This window comes from Ornithorhynchus anatinus, chromosome 1, assembly GCF_004115215.2.
Source record: "Ornithorhynchus anatinus isolate Pmale09 chromosome 1, mOrnAna1.pri.v4, whole genome shotgun sequence".
In the NCBI taxonomy this organism is placed as follows: domain Eukaryota; kingdom Metazoa; phylum Chordata; class Mammalia; order Monotremata; family Ornithorhynchidae; genus Ornithorhynchus; species Ornithorhynchus anatinus.
This window is the reverse complement of record NC_041728.1, coordinates 39,139,823-39,155,642: the sequence shown is the minus strand read 5'-3', so window position 1 is coordinate 39,155,642 and position 15,820 is coordinate 39,139,823.

The window sequence follows — 15,820 nt, the reverse complement described above, 5'->3', positions numbered from 1 at the left end:
ACTCAAGTCCTTTCATTTATTCATTCAATCATATTTATTTAGCGCTTACTGCGTGCAGAGCACTGTACTAAGCGCTTGGAATGTACAATTCGGCAACAGATAGAGACAATCCTTACCCAGCAATGGGCTCACAGTCTAGAAGGGGGAGACAGACAACAAAACGAAACAAGTAGACAGGCATCAGTAGCATCAAAATAGATAAAAAGAATTATAGATATATACACATGATGAATGAAATAAATAGAATAATAAGTATGTACAAATATACACAAGTGCTGTGGGGCGGCGAAGGAGGTAGAACAGAGGGAGGGAATAGGGGCAATGGGGAGGGGAAGAGGAGCAGAGGAAAAGGGGGGGGGCTCAGTCTGGGAAGGCCTCCTGGAGGAGGTGAGCTCTCAGTAGGGTTTTGAAGGGGGAAAAGAGAGATAGTCGGGAGGAGGTGAGGAGGGAGGGCATTCCAGGTCAGCAGGAGGACATGGGCTAGGGGTCGACAGTGGGATAGGCGAGAATGGGGGACGGTGAGGAGCAAAGTGTACAGGGTGGGCAGTAGAAAGAGAGAAGGGAAGTGAGGGAGGAGGGGGCAAGGTGATAAGAGTGAGGAGTTTTTGTTTCGTGTGAAGGTTGATAGGCAACCACTGGAGGGTTTTGAGGAGGGGAGTGACATGCCCAGAGCATTTCCATAGAAAGATCATCTGCGCAGCCCAGTGAAGTATAGACTGAAGCGGGGAGAGACAGGAGGTTGGGAGATCAGAGAGGAGGCTGATGCAGTCATCCAATCAGGAGGTGATGAGAGATTCCCATGTGGAGTTCACAATCTAAGTGGCAGAAGTGGTATCTTATGCCCATTTTTATAGATGAAAAAAGTGAGGCACAGAGAAGTTAAGTGATTCAGTGTACACATTCATAATTTCTTTTCACATCTGTCCCCCCTATAGATTGTAAACTCGCTGTGGGCAGGGGATGTTTCTACCAGCTGTTATACTGTTCACTCCTAAGTGCTTAGCAATAATAATTATGGTATTTAAGCACTTACTATGTGCCAGGCACTGTACTAAGTGCTGGTATAGTGCTCTGCACATAGTATGCACTCAATAAATACAATTGATTGATTGACCAGGCCAAGGTCTCACAAAGGCAAGTGATGGAGCCAAGATTAGTAGCCTCCTCTTGTCTTTCCCTCTCCAAGGCTCTAACTGAGCAGCATGATGAATATGAAGATATTTGTTTAGCGCTTACTATGTACCAAGCACTGTTCTAAGCACTGGGGTAGACACGAGTTAATCAGGTTGGACACAGTCTCTGTCCCAAGGGGGGGCTCAAACTCTTAATCGCCATGTGCCAGCTGTGTGACTTTGGGCAAGTCACTTAACTTCTCTGTGCCTCAGTTACCTCATCTGTAAAATGGGGATTAAAAACTGTGAGCCCCACGTGGACAACCTGATCACCTTGTATCCCTCCCAGCACTTAGAACAGTGCTTTGCACATAGTAAACACTTAACAAATACCACCATTATTATTATTATTAGTAATAATCCCCATTTTACTGACAAAATAACTCAGGCCCAGAAAAGTAAAATGACTTGCCCAAGGTCACACAGCAGACATGTGGTGGAGTCAGAATTAGAATCCAGGTCCTTCTAACTCCTAGGCCCATGCTCTATCCACATAGCCACATTGCTTCTCTTTTGAACCTTCCACTTGCCTCATTCTACCTTCATTTATTCATTCAATTGTATTGACTTAGTGGAAAGAGCACGGGATTGGGAGTCAGAGGATTCGGGTTCTAATCCCGGCTCCACCCTTTGTCTGCTATGTGACCTTGGACAAGCCACTTAACTTCTCTGTGCCTCAGTTACCTCATCTGTAAAATGGGGGTTAAGACTGTACTTGTTCCCTTTTGGGAACAACCTGATTACCTTGTATCTACCCCAGTGCTTAGAATAGTACTTGGCACAAAGTAAGCGCTTAGCAAATGCCATTATTATTATATATATATCTATAATTCTGTTTATATTGATGCCTGTTTACTCGTTTTGCTGTCTGTCTCCCCCAACCCCCAGGCTGTAAACGCTTTGTGGGCAGGGATCGTCTCTCTTTATTGCTGTATTGTACTTTCCAAATGCTTAGTACAGTGCTCTGCACACAATAAGTGCTCAATAAATATGATTGAATAAATGAATATTATTTTTTGAGCATTTACTATGTGCTGCGCACTGTACTAAGCGCTTTGGAGAGGATAATAGAACAATAAAAAGACACATTCCCTCCCCACAGTGAGCCTACCTAGACTTGACCCCATCTTGTCCTCTCCCCCGGCCCCGTGTCTCCCACAGTTGGGGTCTGCCGTGTTTTACGAGAAGCAGCGTGGCTAAGTGGAAAAAGCACGGGCTTGGGACTCAGAGGTCTTGGGTTCTAGTCCTAGCTCAGCCAGTAACAGTTGTGTGAGTTTGGGCAAGTCATTTCAGTTCCCTGGGCCTCAGTTACCTAATTTGTAAAATGGGGGTTAAGACTGTGAGCCCCACGTGAGACAACCCGACTACCTCATATCTACCCCAGGGCTTAGAACAGTGCTTGATATATAGTAAACGCTTAACAAATACCATCATTATTATTATTGTTATTTTAGAAGTCATCATAGGGCGGGCTAGGATTAAGGCGGCTTGGCGAGCAGACGGTCACTGCTCCCAACGTCTGCCTCAGACAGTCTAGTGGCAAGAGCACGGGCGTGGGAGTCAGAGGTGGTGGGTTCTAATCCCGACTCGGCCATTGATGAGCAGTGTGACTTTGGGAAGTCACTTTACTCTTCTGGGCCTCAGTTCCCTCATCTGAAAATGGGGGTTAAGTCTTGTGAGGCCCCCTGGCTACCTTGTATGCTTAGAACAGTGCTCGGCACAGAGTTAAGCACTTATGAAATACCATCATCATTATTATTATTATTATTATTTTAAAAGTCACCGTTGGGCAGGCTAGCTTTAAGGCAGCTTGGCGAGCAGAAGGTCACCGCTCCCAAAGTCCGCCTCAGATAGCAAGGCTTAGTGGCCAGAGCACGGGCGTGCGAGTCAGAGGTCTTGGGTTCTGATCCCGACTTGGCCATTGATGAGCAGTGTGACTTTGGGCAAGTCACTTCACTGCTCTGGGCCTCAGTTCCCTCATCTGTAAAGTGGGGGTTAAGACTCTGAGCCCCATGTGGGACAACCTGGCTACCTTGTATCTACCCCAGTGCTTAGAAAAGTGCTTGGCATATAGTAAGCGCTTAACAAATACCATTATTATGATTATTTTAGAGGTCACCGTCGGGTGGGCTAGGATTAAGGCGGCTTGGCGAGCAGAAGGTCACCGCTCCCAAAGTCCCCCTCAGATAGCATGGCCTAGTAGCCAGAGCACGGGCGTGGGAGTCAGAGGTGGTGGGTTCTAATCCCGACCCGGCCATCGATGAGCAGTGTGACTTTGGGCAGGTCGCTTCACTGCTCTGGGCCTCAGTTCCCTCATCTGTAAAATGGGGGTTAAAACTCTGAGCCCTACATGAGGCAACCTGGCTACCTTGTATGCTTAGAAGAGTGCTTGGCACAGAGTAAAGCGCTTAAGAAATGCCATGGTCATCATTATTTTTATTGTTAAGACTCTGAGCCTCACATGAGGCAACCATATTTTCATTGCCCTATTTATTTTGTTAATGAGATGTACATCACCTTGATTCTATTTATTGCTCTTGATTCTATTTATTGCTATTGTTCTTGCCTGTCCGTCTCCCCCGATTAGACTGTAAGCCCGTCAAACTGCAGGGATTGTCTCTGTGACCGATTTGTCCATTCCAAGCGCTTAGTCCACTGCTCTGCACATAATAAGCGCTCAATAAATACTACTGAATGAATGAATACCTTGCATGCTTAGAACAGGGCTGGGCACAGAGTAAAGCGCTTCAGAAATGCCGTGATCATCATTATTTTTACTGTTACGTTAAGACTCTGAGCCCCACAGGAGGCAACCCGGCTACCTCGTATGCTTAGAACAGTGCTTGGCACAGAGTAAGGCGCTTAAGAAATGCCATCATCATCATTATTTTTATTGTTATTTTAGAGGTGGCCGTGGGGCGGGGCGGGACCAGCCGAAGGTCACCGCTCCCCACGAGGGCGGGGGGGGGGGAGGGGCGGGGCTCGGCCGTTAGTGACGTCACGGAGGGCCGCGCGCCATCGGGGCTGGAGGGGGAGGGGGGAAGCCCGCCCGCGCGCGTGCGCCCCGCCTCCTCCCCTCGGGGCCGCCGCCGCCGCCGCCGCCGCTCCATATTTGGGCAAAGCGGAAGCGGGCGGGCTGACGTCACGCCGGGTGGGAGGGGGGAAGGGGAGGGGGCCGCGCCAGAGGGAAGGTGACGGGCGGCGCCGTCGGCGCTGACGTGTCACCAGGGAAACCAAACAGTCAATAGAGGCGGGGCCGGGGCCGGGCCCGCCCCACCCCCACCCCCACCCCCACCCCCCGCCCCCGCCCGCCGGGCTGGGCCTCGAATCAGCGCCGGAAGTCGGGAAGGGCAGGGGCGGGGCCCCCTGTCTGCCCTCCTGCCTTCATTCATTCATTCACTCACTCACTCATTCATTCACTCACTCACTCACTCATTAATTCACTCATTCACTCACTCATTCACTCACTCATTCATTCACTCATTCATTCACTCACTCATTCACTCACTCATTCACTCACTCATTCACTCATTCATTCACTCACTCATTCACTCACTCATTCACTCATTCATTCACTCACTCATTCACTCACTCACTCCCTCATTCACTCACTCATTCATTCACTCACTCCCTCACTCATTCATTCACTCACTCATTCATTCACTCACTCACTCATTCACTCACTCATTCATTCATTCACTCATTCATTCACTCACTCATTCACTCACTCCCTCATTCACTCACTCCCTTATTCACTCACTCCCTCATTCACTCATTCACTCACTCATTCATTCATTCACTCATTCATTCACTCACTCATTCACTCACTCACTCCCTCATTCACTCACTCCCTCATTCACTCACTCACTCCCTCATTCACTCACTCATTCATTCATTCACTCACTCATTCACTCATTCATTCACTCACTCCCTCATTCACTCACTCCCTCATTCACTCATTCACTCATTCATTCACTCACTCATTCATTCACTCACTCCCTCATTCACTCATTCACTCATCCAACCGTCCTTATTGAGCGCTTCCTGGGGGCAGGGCACTCTGCTAAGCGCTTGAAAAGTAGCATTCGGCTACAAGTAGACTCCATTCATTCATCTGATCCTATCTATTGAGCGCTTACTGTGGGCAGGGCACTGTAGAAGCAGCGAGGCTCAGTGGAAATTTTGTTAATGAAATGTACATCGCCTCGATTCTATTTAGTTGCCATTGTTTTTACGAGATGTTCTTCCCCTCGACTCTATTTATTGCCATTGTTCTTGTCTGTCCCCCCCCCCCCCCCCCCCATTAGACTGTAAGCCCGTCAAACGGCAGGGACTGTCTCTATCTGTTGCCGACTTGTTCATTCCAAGCGCTTAGTACAGTGCTCTGCACATAGTAAGCGCTCAATAAATACTATTGAATGAATGAATGGAAAGAGCACGGGCTTTGGAGTCAGAGGTCATGAATTCGAATCCCAGCTCTGCCACTTGTCAGCTGTGTGACTGTGGGCAAGTCACTTCACTTCTCGGTGCTTCAGTTCCCTCATCTGTAAAATGGGGATTAAGACTGTGAGCCCCACGTGGGACAACCTGATTCCCGTGTGTCTACCCCAGCGCTTAGAACAGTGCTTGACACATAGTAAGCGCTTAACAAATACCAACATTATTATTATTATTACTAAGCGCTTGGAAAGTCGCATTCAGCTACAAGTAGACTCCATTCATTTGATCCTCTCTATTGGGTGCTTCCTGTGGGCAGAGCACTCTACTAAGCGCTTGAAAAGTAGCATTCAGCTACAAGTAGACTCCATTCATTCATCTGATTCTATCTATTGAGCACTTCCTGTGGGCAGGGCACTGTACTAAGCGCTTGGAAAGTAGCATTCAGCACCAAGTAGACTTCATTCATTTGATCCTATCTATTGGGCACTTACGGTGGGCAGAACACTCTACTAAGCGCTTGGAAAGTAGCATTCAGCACCAAGTAGACTTCATTCATTTGATCCTATCTATTGGGCACTTACGGTGGGCAGAACACTCTACTAAGCGCTTGGAAAGTAGCATTCAGCTACAAGTAGACTCCATTCATTCGATCCTATCTATTGGGTGCTTACGGTGGGCAGAACACTCTACTAAGCGCTTGGAAAGTCCAATTCAACATCAAGTAGACTCCATTCATTCATTTGATCCTATCTATTGAGCGCTTCCTGTGGGCAGGGCACTGTACTAAGCACTTGAAAAGTACCATTCAGCAACAAGTAGACACCATTCAATTGATCCTATCTTTTGAGCGCTTCCTGTGGGTAGAACACTGTACTAAGCGCTTGAAAAGTACCATTCAGCACCAAGTAGACACCATTCATTCATTCATTCACTCATTCAATCATAGTTACTGAGTGCTTCCTGTGGGCAGAGCACTGTACTAAGCACTTGAAAAGTAGCATTCAGCTACTACAAGTAGACTCCGTTCATTCATTCGATCCTATCTATTGAGCACTTACTGTGGGCAGGGCACTATACTAAGCGCTTGGAAAATCGCATTCGGCACCAAATAGACTCCATTCATTCATTTGATCCTGTCTATTGAGCACTTCCTGTGGGCAGAGCACTGTACTAAGTGCTTGGAAAGTAGCATTCAGCGCCAAGTAGACTTCATTCATTCGATCCTATCTATTGGGTGCTTCCGGTGAGCAGAGCACTCTACTAAGTGCTTGAAAAGTACCATTCGGCAACAAGTAGACACCATACATTTAATCCTATCTATTGAGTGCTTACTGTGGGCAGAGCACCGTACTAAGCACTTGGAAAGTACCATTCAGCAACTAGTAGAGACCATTCAATCATATTTATTGAGCGCTTACTACGTGCAGAGCATTGTACTAAGCACTGGGAAAGTACAATTCAGCAACAGAGACAATTCCTACCCAACAACAGGCTCACAGTTTTGAAGGGGGGAGACAGACAACAAAACAAGTAAACAGGCATCAATAGCATCAATATAAATAAATAGAATTATAGATATATGTATACATCCTTAATAAAATAGAATAAGAATAAGAATAGAATAAGAAATATATGCATATTTACCCCAAGTGCTGTGGGGCGTGGAGCGGGGTAGAGCTGAGGGAGGGAGTTGGGGTGATGGGGAGGGGAGGAGGAGCAGAGGGAAAGGGGGGCTTCACCCTGAATCTATTATTTAGATTCAGCCTAAAAGCGGGGAGACAGGCACACGTGTGTGTGTCTGCTTTCTGTCACTTCCTGCTTCCTCTTTGGCCCAAGTACAGCATTCCCCCTCCCCCACACCTTGGAGATAATAATAATAATTATGGTACTTGTTAATAATAAGAATAGTATTTATTCAGCACTTACTATGTGCCAGTAGTCACCGTACTAAGCACTGGGGTGGGTACGAGCAAGTCGAGTTAGACACAGCCCCTGCCCCAGGTGGGGCTCACGGCCTCAATCCAATCTTTTTGGTATTTGTTAAGCGCTTACTATGTGCCAAGCACTGTTCTAAGAACTGGGGGCGGATGCAAGGTAATCAGAGGCCAGGATTAGAACCCACGTCCTCTGACTCCCAAGCCCGTGCCCTTTCCACTGAGCCACGCTGCTGAAAGACACTTGACTGGTCCTTTGACCTCCTCGCCAGTTGAGAGCATTTCTCAGAAATGAAATGACCTTCACTCGTTCCATCCTAAAAGGCCCCACAAAGAAAAACCCCCTGTTTTAATTGAAGCCCCGTTTGCTTTCCTTCCGGTTTTTCCTGCTGTAGACATAGGATGAGTGGCACCAAACCAATGCTCAGATCAGGTCTGGAGACAGCCCGGGCCTGGGAGTCAGAAGGACCTGGGTTCTAATCCCGACTCTGCCATTTGTCTGCTGGGTGACCTTGAGCAAATCACTTCTCTGGGTCTCAGTTACCTCATCTGTAAAATGGGGATTAAGAGTGTGAGCCCCATGTGGGACAGGGACTGTGTCCAACCTGATTACCTTGTATCCACCCCAGTGCTTAGAATAGCGTCTTGCACATAGTGAGCGCTTAACAAATATCATTAAAAAAAAACTGCTACGGTCCATCGTATTTGCAGTGCCTTTCAACCCCTGGTCTCCCCCCACCCATCCTCCCTCCGGCAGTGAGGGAGAGTGTAAGGATATGGATATGTCATATGGATAAATAAGAATATAAACTGCGGGGCCGGGGGTGGAGTGAGTATCAAGTGATTCGAGGTCAATATTATATTATCAAGGCTGGGAGCTATTGATGTCTCTCCCCCAGGGTGCACCCTGCCGCCTGACCAGCGTTATAATGTAGCACAGGCTATTTGCATTCTTGCAAAAGGGGTCAGTCATCAACTAGTATTTCCAGAACCGCGCTCCCGAACAAGATATAAATCAAATAGGAATATCCTCAGAGGAGATATCACGGGCCCTGCGTACACGGGTGGAGATTTGTTTCATTGATCTGGAAGGCGTGCCTGTGGTACTAGTCTTTGAGAAAACGTATAGCAGTGAGTGAAATACCTGTTCTATCTTCCTCCAAAGATTGAAGCGGCATGGCCTAGTGGATCTAGCACAGGTTTAGGAGTCAGAAGGTTATGGCTTCTAATCCCCACTCTGCCACGTGTCTGCCGTGTGACCTCGGGCAGGTCACTTAGCTTTTCTGTGCCTCAGTTCCCTCATCTGTAAAATGGGGATGAAGATTGCGAGCCCTATGTGGGTCAGGGACTGTGTCCACCCACTTATCTTGTACCTCCCCCAGCGCTTAGAACAGTGCCTGGCACATAGTAAGCCCATGACAAATACCATTAGTATTATTATTGTTAGTATTATTATTATTATTACCTCAGATGAGATCTCCTCCCTCCTCGCAAGTGCCACCCCCTCCACCTGCGCCTCGGACCCCATTCCCTCTCACCTTCTTAAAACCATCGCCCCTGCCCTCCTCCCTTCCTTAACTTCTATTTTTAACCACTCAATCTCCAAGGGCTCCTTCCCCTCTGCCTTCAAACATGCCCACGTCTCCCCCATCCTAAAAAAACCCACTCTTGACCCCACTTCCCCCTCCAGTTATCGTCCTATCTCCCTACTACCCTTCCTTTCCAAAATCCTAGAACGAGTCGTCTACAATCGATGCCTAGAATTCCTTAACTCCCATTCTCTCCTAGACCCCCTCCAATCTGGCTTCCGTCCCCTCCACCCTACCGAGACTGCTCTCTCTAAGGTCACCCATGACCTCCTTCTTGCCAAATCCAATGGCTCCTACTCCATTCTGATCCTCCTTGACCTCTCTGTTGCCTTTGACACTGTCAACCATCCCCTCCTCCTCCATACCTTATCTCACCTTGGCTTCACGGACTCTGTCCTCTCCTGGTTCTCCTCTTACCTCTCTGGCCGATCACTCTCTGTCTCCTACGCTGGAGCCTCCTCCCCCTCCCATCCTTTAACTGTTGGAGTTCCTCAAGGGTCAGTTCTTGGCCCTCTTCTGTTCTCCATTTACACTCGCTCCCTCGGTGAACTCATCCGCTCTCACGGCTTTGACTACCATCTCTACGCAGATGACACACAGATCTACATCTCCGCCCCTGTCCTCTCCCCCTCCCTTCGGGCTCGCATCTCCTCCTGCCTCCGGGACGTCTCCACCTGGATGTCGGCCCGCCACCTAAAACTCAACATGAGCAAGACTGAGCTCCTCATCTTCCCTCCCAAACCCGGTCCTCTCCCAGACTTCTCTATCACCGTGGATGGCACGACCATCCTTCCCGTCCCGCAGGCCCGCAATCTCGGTGTCATCCTTGACTCGTCCCTCTCGTTCACCCCACACATCCTATCCGTTACCAAGACCTGCCGGTTTCACCTCTACAATATCGCCAAGATCCGCCCTTTCCTCTCCACCCAAACGGCTACCTTACTATTACGGGCTCTCGTTATATCCCGGCTAGACTACTGTGTCAGCCTTCTCTCTGACCTCCCTTCCTCCTCTCTCGCCCCGCTCCGGTCTATTCTTCACTCCGCTGCCCGGCTCATCTTCCTGCAGAAACGATCTGGGCATGTCACTCCCCTTCTTAAACAACTCCAGTGGTTGCCTATCGACCTCCGCTCCAAACAAAAACTCCTCACTCTAGGCTTCGAGGCTCTCCATCACCTTGCCCCTTCCTACCTCTCCTCCCTTCTCTCTTTCTACCGCCCACCCCGCACGCTCCGCTCCTCTGCCGCCCACCTCCTCACCGTCCCTCGGTCTCGCCTATCCCGCCGTCGACCTCTGGGTCACGTCCTCCCACGGTCCTGGAACGCCCTCCCTCCTCACCTCCGCCAAACTGATTCTCTTTCCTTCTTCAAAACCTTACTTAAAAATCACTTCCTCCAAGAGGCGTTCCCAGACTGAGCTCCTCTTCCCCCTCTACTCCCTCTGCCATCCCCCCTTTACCTCTCCGCAGCTAAAGCCTCTTTTCCCCCCATTTCCCTCTGCTCCTCCACCTCTCCCTTCCCATCCCCACAGCACTGTACTCGTCCGCTCAACTGTATATATTTTCGTTACCCTATTTATTTTGTTAATGAATTGTACATCGCCTTGATTCTATTTAGTTGCCATTGTTTTTACGAGATGTTCTTCCTCTTGACGCTGTTTAGTGCCATTGTTCTCGTCTGTCCGTCTCCCCCGATTAGACTGTAAGCCCGTCAAATGGCAGGGACTGTCTCTATCTGTTGCCGACTTGTTCATCCCAAGCGCTTAGTACAGTGCTCTGCACATAGTAAGCGCTCAATAAATACTATTGAATGAATGAATGAATTATTGAGAGCCCCAGGTAGGACAGGGAATGTTTCTAATCTGATCATTATATCTCCTCCCCAGTTAGCACAGTGCTTAACAGTCAATCAGTCAATCAATGGTATTTACTGAGTGCTTACTATATGCAAAGCTCTATACTAAGTGTTTGGAAGAGGGCAATACCATAGAGTTGATAGATCCAATCCAGACTGCCAGGAGAACTCCTTGGAGAATAGGGACAGTATCTAAACTGCTCTTTATATCTAGCCCAGCACTTAACACCAGCTTAACAGTCAAGCCCTCACTGTGTGCAGAGCACTGTCCTAAATGTTTGGTAGACTCCAACCCTGCCACAGGTGGACCATCCAGATGGGGAGACGGACCTCCAGATAAATTCAGTTAGGGGAAATGGGAAGAGTATAAGGACACCGACATGAGAGTTGTGGGGCTGGGGTTGGAGTGAATATCAAGTACTTCGAGGTAAATGATTATTACTCTGGAGGCTGAAAATCTGGTACCACTGGGATTAAACATAAGCAGCTGTAACCTGCGCCATATATTCTTATGATGGTGTGGCCTTAAAACACTGAGCAGGTTAACAGAGGGCCACAGCTCGGGATCCATGCTATCGCAGAAGAAGGCATAGTCGAAAAATATGAGACACCAACCCCTGGCCCAACTGCCTCTTGTACCTCCTTGGACTCCTGATTGAGCTAAATCCAGGTGCCTTGTCAGCGTGAACTAAAAATAAAAAGGCCTCATTAATTAAAAGACAGCCTAGAAGCAGAACATCTAACCAGATGTCCATTCAACTAGGCAGCTTTCTTGAGTCTCTGGTCGGACCCCTTTATTCTTTGGAACCTCTCAGGGGGCTGCATTGTTACGACTCTGGAGAAAAGTAGTTCCGTTTATTCCGTAGCTGGGTGAGGGGAGCTATTGAAACGTATTGTGCTACATCAGAACTGGTTTTATGCTTCTGTCGCTTTGTCCCGCAAGGTAAAGAAGGGCTCAAAGAAAGTAAAATCCACCCAGGAAAATCTTTCTCCCTTTTCCGAATTCACCACAATCAGATTTAATGCCCCTCACCCCCATCTGCTTCTCCTCAGGCCAACGCGTGCAGTTATGACAAGCAAGGCTGTTTTTTAACCAGGTCCTTCAGGGTTTCGTAGCGTCTTGAACTGCATTTAGGATATTACCTGCTTTACCTCATTTTATTCTTTACGAATGAAGATGGTCAGAACAATCTCTCCTAATTAGTACAGCTTTCTTTGGAAGGTTAATCTTTGGAAATCGGTGATCTGAAATGGAGCTGTGATCTGGAGAGTCCATCCAGTATTGTGAAATTTATAGGAATTTGCACACCTGATTATTTTCAAGAATGCATGTGCTGAGATGCCTGTGCATCATAGTATATTCCAGTAAAGGAAGTGTCTTGGTTTTTTAGCCATTAGACTCGAAGAATTTTTTAAAACACTGTTGGTGTTTTCCCTTAAAAACAACCGAGTTCCTCCTGGCATCTCTTCCTTAAATAGAACACTTTCAGGGGATTACTGGGCCAGCCCCTGAATTGTTCATATCTAATTCTGGAAAAAGCAATAAATCCCTCAAACTCACGCAAATTGAGTCTATATTCCCCAATATTGCCTCTGAATATCATTTAATCAATGTTGCATCTTTATTCATCTCTGACGGTACACATATTGAGCAGAAAAATCAAGTTTCTGTCAATCACTGGTATTTATTTATTGAGCACTTACTGTGTGCTGAGCACTATACTGAGCACTTGGGAGACTAACGTGTAGCCAACAAGAGGTTCTCAATTGCCTTTTGTGGGGGAGGGGTGGAGATGGCACGTTCTGCTGAGGAAAAATGTAACAGACCTTTTTTGTTTTCAGTTTCTTTTGACTTGGTGCTTCATTCTGAAGCTCTTGACTCATTTCCAGACTTTTGCATAAATAATAAAATTAAATTAACACAAATTACATAACTGACCACCAACTTGCCTTTCTAATTTTGCTTGACTAAGTGTACATTGCAAACTCGGGATTGCCAGTTTTGAAAGTTTTGTATCACCGTGATAAGTGTTTTACAGTTCATCTTCACTTGATTAGAGAATTGGTAGAGTAGAGGTGAGCTAGGAAGCCACTGAAGTGACATGAGGTTCAAAAAGCTATCCATTAAACACAAAAAAAGTATATTTCCAGTGTTAATGTATTTTCAATTTCCTCTAACCCTTGCTGCGCCAAAGTGATGTTTATTTAGAAGCTGCATTATGAAAGTGTTCACTGATAATGGCGGTAGTTAAGCGCTTACTGTGAGCCAGGCACTGTACTAAGCGCTGGGATGGGTATGAGGTAATTGGGTCAGTCGCAGTCCCTGTCTCACGTAGAGTTCACAGTCTTCATCTCCGTTTTACAGATGAGGTGACCGAGGCCCAGAGAAGTTAAGTGACTTTGCCCGGGTTCACACAGCACACAAGTGGCAGAGCCAGGATTAGAACCAGGCCCGTGCTCTATCCATTAGGCCGTGCTGCTTTTCTAGGCCATAGAAGGGATGGCAATGGAAGGTTTCAGGAAGCCAGAGGAAAAGAACAAAGGAGGTGGCTGGTTTGGGCCAAAGAGATGCTGGGCTTTGTCCCAGCTCATCTTTAATCTCTAATTCAGTCTTCCTGCCCTAGTAGCTGAATCAATCAATCAGTGGTACTTATTGAACACCTACTCCATGTAGGGCACTGTGATTGAACAAATACTAAGTGCTTGGGGAAGTACAGCAGAGTTAGTCGATATGAGTTTTCAATCCAGCGTCCTTGGATCTTAAAGTGAGGGGCCCAAGCAAATTATCTGGCATCCTCCTCTGTCATTACTCTCCTTCATTCGTTTATTCATTCAATCATATTTATTGATATTTATTGATACCCAGGCCTCTTCATTCATCTCACTTGAGCGACTCTTGTCAAATCTGCCCCCAAAGTAACAGGAAGGCTTGGGTTACTTATCCACCACTGCTGGGAGCTGTGCTTGGTTTTTGCTCAGTTCGGGCCGCATTCATGGTATTTACGTACATAACTGTAATTTATTTATGTATATTAATGCCTGTCTCCCCCTCTAAACTCTAAGCTGGTTGTGGGCAGGGAATGTGTCTTCTATGGTTATTTTGTACTCTCCCAAGAGCTTAGTACAGCACTCCACACACGGTAAGCTCTCAAGAAGTCCGACTGATGGATTGATGGACTCAACCACGATTCTGTGTTTTCAACAGGATTCTCAATTAGCGAAGTGATCCTTCTTTTTGATGTCACGGTAGCCTTTAAGCACTTGATATTCACCCCACCCTCAGCCCCACAGCACTAATATATCCATATCCATAATTTTTTTTATATTAACGCCTGTCTCCCCTTCTAGACTGCGAGCTCCTTGTGGATAGGGGCCGTGTCTACCAGCTCAGTTGTCGAGCACGCTCCCAAGCGCTTAGTTCAGTGCGCTGCACACAGTAAGCACTCAATAAATACCTTGGATTGATTGATATTACCCCTGGTGAGATCAGTGAGATCTAGGATAATGGTTCCAGTCTGTATTTTCTCTGAAAGGAGGCAGAAACGTTATTCGTTTCCACACCTGTATCTAACCCTAACCTGTTATATAGGCGAGAGCCCCCGAGGAGAGCACACAGAGAGAACCTAGCCACGTGGAAGAGCTCATAACACTATGCAAGTACCCCAGGGAGGTAGAAGTCATTTGCCTTCAAATCGATGATGACTGCAATAATTGGGAGGAGGCTAACGCCAAGTAGACGGCTTTACCACCTGGAGAGGAGGGATAGGCATGAGGAAAATGGCCATTTTAATGGAGCTGTAATTTCAAGTAAAAATCAAAACCTTTCTATGGATTGAGCCGAGCGGCCGATTAGGAAGTATTGATTTTAGAAGTATTCCAAATCTGTAATTATAGATCCGAAGAGCTTAGTTTGAGCAGCCCCTCACCCCCCCACTCTCCGTAGACTTCCGGAAGCCGAACGTGTGGGTCCCTTAAGCAAGGCTCTCCTTCCCCGGCTCCTCTGTGACTCCTTTGTGAGTGGCTTGTGTGCCTTGTGCACCGAGGCACTCTGTGACAAAGTTCAAATTCCTCTCATAGATTAAAAAGTTATTATGTTAGGGCTTGTCTAGAGTCCTGTTGACATGTTCCTTAATAAGCATCCAGAGAGCCGGTTGTGTTGGCCAAGGGCCGAACTATTTTTTGTGATCCGATGGTGACCCCTTCCTGATTCTCTGCATTGCTTTCTACTTCTTCTAGCAACCTGAGTTTCGGAGAAGAACAAGCACCTCCAAGGTGGGGGAGTTTGATATTCTCTATAGGAAATGGCGGGGGTGGGGAAGGGGAAGTGAAGTATTGCTACAGGTCGGCTTCTTCCAGGCATTTCTTTTAAGAGCAAGGGAAGCCAAATGTGCCTGGGTCACAGGACCGGATTGATTGGATGGGGTGGCAGGTCCGGGTCACCCTCTGACAAGTTAAGGGATTTGTGTTGTAAGTCACGTAACCTCTCGGCTCTCTAAATTCCCTTCAAGCAGGGGTGAAAAACAGCTCATCCTCTAGACTGGTAAGCTCATTGTGAGCAGGGAATGTCTCTGTTATATTGTCGTGTGTACTCCCCCCGGCGTTTAGCACAGTGCTCGGCTCACTGTAAGCGCTCAATACGTTGATTTCCCTGACCTACCTCCCCATCCTGCCCGCCAGGGTCGTTTGTGAGGATAAAGTGAGGGGAGAGATGTGGGAAAGGGTTCAGAATAAAAATGTGGTTTTTGCCTTCAAACGGCTGAAAGGATCTTTTAAAACTGGGTGTGGTTTTTTTGTTTTGCTTTGGGGTTTGTTTTTTTTTTTTTTACCTCCCA